Raw genomic sequence first — 7261 nt, forward strand, 5'->3', positions numbered from 1 at the left:
CTCGGCACACTGCCCTCCGCCTCCCAGGCCGCCAGGTGTGCCCGGGACCGCGGCACCTCCCGGCCGCCGCAGCCCCGGCGCACTGCGCATGTCAGGCCGGCTCGGCTCGGCTGGAACCAGATCCAGCCGGCTGGGCGGTGACGCAAGCACGCGGCTGGGCGTGTGGGCGGGACTCCTGGCGGGGCGGGGCGGGGTCAGGCGGTGGGCGGGGTCGGCCCTGCACAGGGGTTGGGGGGCGAGGACCACCCCTCCCCCCGAGGCCGAGTGGGCGGCGGCTGCTGCGCGGCCCCGGGCGGGGGAGGAGGAGGGACCTACGGGCCAGGGGAAGGCCCAGCCCAGGGCTCCGGGCCCGTCTCGGCCCACAGCTCGGCCGCTGAGTGGCAGACGCTGAGCCCCCGCCCAGGAGTCTGCCTGTGGCTCTCTTCACGGCGCGGTGACCCGGGCTCCCTGGCAGGTCCCCACAAGGGAGGCAGAAAACCACGCGGTGCAGTTAACACGGGCGCGTCTCCCGACCACAGGCTCGGTCCCCACCCCCCATCTCCAACCCCTGCAGCCGGGTAACCTGGCCTGCTGGCTCCTCCCAGGGCGTCTGCGCATGCTCTTCCCCTGACTGGCGCGCTGACTTCCGAGCGCCTGTCAACCCTCAGCTTCGGGGAAGCCTTCTCTGCCTCGCCCGCTGAACCCGCTGTGTAGAGCCCCTAGAGCTCCACCCCCCAAACTGTGAGCTCCACCCCCCAAACTGTGAGCTCCACAAGCGTAAGGCCGGGTCTGCCCACCGCAGACCCCCCCAGCAAACAGCAGGTGCTCAATAAAGGCTCACGGAGTGAATGAATGACGGTGCCCTCCTCCTAGGACCGTGCCGCCAGTCAATGTTTATGGTCCGAGGAAAACCACGCTCCCGCCGGAGCCCGCTGAACCCGCCCAAGGCCTGCAGCAGGCTCTGGAGGCGGGGCTGGTTTCGGGGGGCTGCTCCGGCACCCTGCTCCGTCCCCTGGGTGCTGAGGCCGTGCGCTGGCTGGCGGGTGTGGGTGTCCCAGCTCCCCAACCCGATGAGGACCTCCCAAGGCCCCAGGGCCAAGACTGCATGTTTCTGTGCGTTTCCTCTTGGCCGTTTCCCCAGCACCCAAGGCTGGTCCACACACACAGGCTCGCTCAGGAGTGCTGCTAGGGGCCGGGGCGGGGCCGGGCACGAGGCGGGGCGGGGCCAGAGCTGGGCGGGGGAGGAGAGCGGAGGGCAGGGCAGGGCCTCGCTGGCCCCGCCCCGCACAGCCGCCCCGGGGGCGCTGCGTCGGCATTCTCACTTTACAGATAAGGAAACCGAGACTCGGAAATGCTAACACAAACAGTCTCAAGATTCGAAGCCACGAGCCAGTCTCGTCCGATCTGAGGGCAGGGCAGGGCCTCGCTGGCCCCGCCCCGCACAGCCGCCCCGGGGGCGCTGCGTCGGCATTCTCACTTTACAGATAAGGAAACCGAGACTCGGAAATGCTAACACAAACAGTCTCAAGATTCGAAGCCACGAGCCAGTCTCGTGGAATGGACTCCACTTGGGGTCTTCCGAGTCACCGAGGATCTGCGTGCCCGTTTCCCAGTGCATTTCCTGTGTCAGCCCTGCAACCCAAGAACCCCCAATCTGGTTTCTTCAAGGTACTGTTCTGGTGACTCTAATGGGCCACCGTGGGAGGCTGGACAAAGGAGAGAGCAGGAGGGGAAGAGCTGGCCTGGGGCAGGGTGAGGGGCGGACACCGCACACCGGGACACGCAGTGCAGAGGGAGCTTCGTGCCCGCTCGTCGTCTCACGCTCCCAGCCGTCCTGTTACCTACGTACGCTGTGCAGACAAGGTAGAGGGTGTGAAACGGGCCGGGTCTGCCGCTCCCGACCCAGCTCCTTCCCAGGCCCTTCTCTGCCCAGGGACCCGGCTGCAGGACACACTCTGTCCCCGCAAGGCCTCACACAGAGGCAGGTAGGGGCTCACCCCCAGAAGGTGCTGCTGGGCTGTGCTACCCCCTGGTTGTCTGTCCCTGGCCTGTGTCAGACAGCAGCAGGCACAGGGCCACTCAGTGCACCCTGGGGCTACCTGTAGGGACCCCAAGAGAAAAGGCGCTTGGTCCAGCCCCGAGGGCCTTCGTGGCCAGAGTCCAGCTGGTGGAGCGGGACGGTGTGGCCGAGAGGCCTGCCTGCCGTGTGACCCCGGCAGCAGCACACTGGGTCTACCCCTGAGGGGCCACAGAGGCCTTAGAACCCCAGGCAACTTGGCCCAGCAGCTCCCAGCCGGGAAGCGTGGGTACATAACACACCTGGATGCGTTCCACATACATTTGTTAAGCAACATCTTCACATGAGATATTCTTCTAAGTGCTAAGCTTACTGTGGGGAACGCCTGCTACCACAACCATGTTCCAGTGCCCCCAGAACTCATATACCATAATGCTACCGCCCACCCCGCGATGGCACTAGGAGGTGGGGCCTTTGGGAGGTAAGTAGATCCTGAGGATGGGGGCCTCGTGAAGGGGATCAGTGCCTTCATAAGAGAGGGCACTGGCTATCACTAAGAGAGCTGGCTCCTCGCCCCTGCACCACGTGAGGACACGGCAAGGAGGTCGGGGAAGAGAGCCCACCGGACACCAAAACGGCCAGTGCCTTCCTTGGTCTTGGACTTCCAGCCTCCAGAACCGTGAGAAAGACATTTGTTACTTATAAGCCACCTAGCCTATGGCATTTTGTGATAGCAGCCTGAACTAAGACCCCCACTGCCATAGTTAGGCTGCCCTGAAAGGCTATAATACTAAGGAGGAAAATTAGGGACAACAGACAGAGAGTCGGTTGACTTACGTTTTGTCATTTAAAATGGCTGGAGGAAGACGGAGGTCAAGGAGACAGCGTCAGGACAGTGACATCTGAGACCCAGAGCTGAGGGCACAGCCGTGGCTATTTGGGAGAGAGGTGGTCCAGGCAAAGGGAGCAGGCAGCCACATCCCGGGGAGGGAGCACAGAGGCCCACGTGAAGCAGAGGAGAAGCCAGGATGGCTGGGGGTGTGGGGGGCAGAGTGGAACAACTCTGCCGAGCTGGTGTTCTAGAAGCGTGAGATTGCCACCAAACCCTCCCCCGAGGCAGGAAGAACAACCTCTCAAAACCAGCGCCCCAAGATCATGGGGATCATTCTGAGTCCTTCAGCAAAGAAGAAATATGTCCGGAACGTCTGGCCGATCAGCAAGCCCAGTGTTCCCGGGCATGGCACCTCCTGAGAACCAACCACTGGTGAAATCACAGGAAATGCTGCAGGGGGTTTGGAACACCCGCCTGGATGCCCACATCTGCTCGCAGCCCCCAGAGCTCCCGCACAAACCCCTTTCCTCACACGTGGCCCCGCCAGTGGGTCAGGCCCTGCTTGGAAGCATTTGGCGGGTGGAAATCGTGAGTGGGGAGCCTCAGCCCCAGGGGAGCAGGGTCCACCGTCGGCCACAACAAGAGGAAGCAAAGTGCTGCTGGAGGCCTTGGTGCAGCCGGCCTGCCGGCCCCTCCAGGGACGGCTGTCGCAGGGCCTGGCTGTCACTAAAGCGATCGCAGGCCTGACTCCAGAACCTTATGTCCAAGCCCAGATGGTTTCGCTGGAATTCTTTTAAACACTTAACAAGGAATTAACACCAATTTTATGTAAGCTCTTCCAGAAAATGGAAGCAAAGGAACCATTTCCCAGTTTGCTCTGTGAGGCCAGTGTTACCTTGCTACCAAAGCCAGACAAAAATAGTACCAAAGGAAAAAGAATGAAAGAGAAAGTAAAATATAGACCAAAATCTCTCATAAATATAAATGCAAAAATCCTACTCAGCAACATAGAAAAAAAAAATTATACACCATGACCAAGTAGAGTCTATTCCACAGACGCAAGGCTGGTTCAGTTTTCAAGAATCAATCTGATAAACCCATCATATCAACAGGCTACAGAAGAAATATCACATGATCATATCAACTGATGCAGAAAAAGCGTGTGACAAAATTCAAAACTCATTCATGATACACATTCTCGGAAAACTAATAATAGAGGACAGCTTCCTTAACTTGGTATGTAACATGTAAAATTGCCCCCCCCCCCCACCAGGTTGGGAACAAGGTGAGGAGACCCACCCTCACCACTACTATTCAACACAGCACTAGATGTTCCAACCAGGGCAAGAAAGCAAGAAAGTGCAATCGAAGGCACCTGGATTGGAAAGGAAGAAATACAACTGTCTATATTTACAGATGGCATGACGGTCAACATAGAAGAGCCCAAGGAATCGACACACTTTTCCCCTTATGTCTTATTACTGCAGCACCGTTTGTTGAAAAGACTCTCCACCGAATTACTTTTACACCTCTGCCGAAAATCAAGGTGTGGATGTGGGACAGTTTCTGGGGTCTCTATTCAGATCTGTGTCTCTCCCTCCATTAATACCACACTGTTTTTGTTTTTGCTTACCACTAATAAACAGAGATTTATTTGGAAATTTCTAAACCTGCCATAAGTGGCACTTGCCAAGCCCTAGGCCCACCCTCCTTACCAAGCTCCAAGGAGCAACAGTCCTTCCCACCTCTCCCCTTCACCTCCCCCTGCCTTCCATCAAGCTCGCCCACCCACACCTCAGGCCACGCCAGAGAACTAGGGTGCGGTCTCCCTCTAGGAGGCATTACCCCTGGGCCCAAGAGCCTGGGTGGCAGCCCTCCGGCATCCCAGGAGATGACGGCGGTCAGAGGTGCTTGCATAGGGTTAGGAAAGAGAATGAGGAAGGAGGCACCTGAAAAACCCCAACTTACCCCTGAACAAAAGCTCCTGCATGGAAAAACCTGCTCCATGAAGAGTGCAAATGCCCAAAGGGTATGGAAAACCAGCAGCAAGGCCGGGCTGGTAGGAATGGCACCACACTGCCATGTTAAATTTCAGTTTCAGCGTTCATGGCTAACGCACAGAAATACAGTTGACTTTTGTATGTTGATCTCGCGTCCTGAAATCTACTGCACGTCTCAGTGATAGCCATCCATCCAAGGCAGAGGGAGCAAAGCCACGGGTGGGGAACCAGCCTGCACGAATGTCCAGCATCTAGCCTCGGCACTGAGCCCACACTTTTCTGTACAGGGGAGCCTGCCGGACCCACCCCCCATCATTTCCACAGGTCACGTGAGGTAAAACCCCCCACCCCCACCCACCCTCCTCTGAGTCCTCGGGCAGGATCCTGGCACGGGGCAGACTGCCTTCCCCACATGGCTCGGCCAGACCTGGGCCTGGGACCCTTCACTGTAGTGGGGATGGTGCCCTGGCTTCTGGGGCCACGCCTGAGTGGCAGGTGGCCAGCAGACTCCGGGATGCCCCCAGTGCGGGCTGCTGAGAGGAAACCCCGGGCCATGCGCCCCTCCGGGGACCCCGCTCCTGCTCTCCAGGAAGCACTGTGTTAAGTGCACTATTTTTTTTAATTAAGCAATTAATTAGTTTAACTAATTTATTTCTGGCTGTGTTGGGTCTTCGTTGCTGCGCGCGGGCTTTCTCTAGTTGCCGCGAGCAGGGGCTACTCTTTGTTGAGGCACGCGTGCTTCTCATTGCGGTGGCTTCTCTTGTTGCAGAGCACGGGCTCTAGATGCGTGGGCGTCAGTAGTTGTGGCGCCCGGGCTTAGCTGCTCCGCGGCATGTGGGATCTTCCCGGACCAGGGCTCGAACCCGTGTCCCCTGCATTAGCAGGCGGGTTCTTAACCACTGCGCCACCAGGGAAGCCCCACGTGCACTATTTTTAACGTCGATTAAAGGTTTGCGAAGAGAAAAAATAAACTCCCAGAATAAAAACTCTGGTTCCTTCCCCTCCTAACCCCAGCTTCGAGGTGCGTGCCTGCGAGGTCCTACCCGGCAGCAGCAGCAGCAGTGCTCAATCTGGCAGCGATCGACGGGCTCCCTCGAGGGACAGCGCGTGACAGGGGCTCCCCGCCAACCGTCCGCAAGACAGCGAGTCCTGCTTTGCGAACCCCCTTCCGCAGGAGGAGTGGAGGGGTGAGCGCACACGGGGCAGGACGCAGGTCCCAGGAGGCGGCCCCGGGACGTGTTCAGGCCCACCGCCCTCCCTCTTTTCTCTTTCTGTTATTAAGGAAGTGTGGTGACCCCCTGTGTCCAACGGCGTGGCCCATCTCCCCCTCCGCCCCTCACCCCCAGACACCTCATCATTTCCTCACAGCACCTGGAACACTTCAGTGTACGGCTCTGATGTTATCCATGTGTTTTATACCACACACACACATACACATATGCAGTACACACAAATAAAAGCACACATGACTACAGCGGAACAGCTTTTTCTAAGTAACGGAATATTGTCATTGATTGCGTTATTCGGAAGCCGGACCGTGAGCTCTTCTTGGCTAAAAGTATGGCAGAAAAGTTTCATCAGCAGAGCTGGGTGACGTGCTCCGCTGACTCTGGGGAGCGCTGACTTGACTCCTTGGGAAGGAGCCTCTGAGGCTGCACCGCAGAGGCCGGCCTCCCAAAGTCAGACGACGACTGGGCATCGCATGGGCTCCCACCATCGACTTCCTCCACGTCCTCGGCTCCGAGGGAAGATCCAGCTTCGAGAAAACCACCGAGCGGACGTGGTCCTGTAGCCACGCTGGCTCTTCCCCTCCAGGACCTCTCAGACGGCCACGGGGAAACCCGCCCTATCCAAGCGGGGGAGCACCCTGGGGCCCACGGGCGGGGCTGCACAAAGGCTGAGGCGCTGCGCCCACCGCAGACGACGGACTGATCCCTGCTCCTCAGAATAGGGAGCACGAGGGGCCACCGAAGCCCACCGACCTGGTACTGACCTGGGCTCCAGCCCATGAGCGTGGCAGGACCCTGTGTAGGTCAGTTCCTCTCGGGGCCTTGGTCTCCCCACCTGCAAAGCGGAGCTGCCAAAGCATCCCCAGGAGCTGGGAGGCGCTCTGATGAGGCTGCCGGGCCGCACGGAGCCCCAGCTGTCTGCTCTGGTCAGGGGTCTGTTATCCCCTGGACCCCGGCCTCTCTAAACCGGGCCTGGTGGCCAATGGGAATCCCACTCAAGTGCAGGGAATCACTCCGTAAAGACTGTGGCACAAGGCCAGCGATCGGGGCCCCTTCCCAGGTCCCGCGGGCACCGTGGGCACCGTGGGTGACCTCACCCACGACTACCCGCTTGCTCTGCACCCTCATGTGGTACGGAGAATAAGCAGGCTCAGCGCCTGTTTCTCTTGGACACAAGAGCCGACGTGGCTGAACAGCCGTGGCC

The sequence above is a fragment of the Lipotes vexillifer genome, unplaced genomic scaffold (assembly GCF_000442215.2).
Source record: "Lipotes vexillifer unplaced genomic scaffold, Lipotes_vexillifer_v1.1 scaffold1701, whole genome shotgun sequence".
NCBI lineage: Eukaryota > Metazoa > Chordata > Mammalia > Artiodactyla > Lipotidae > Lipotes > Lipotes vexillifer.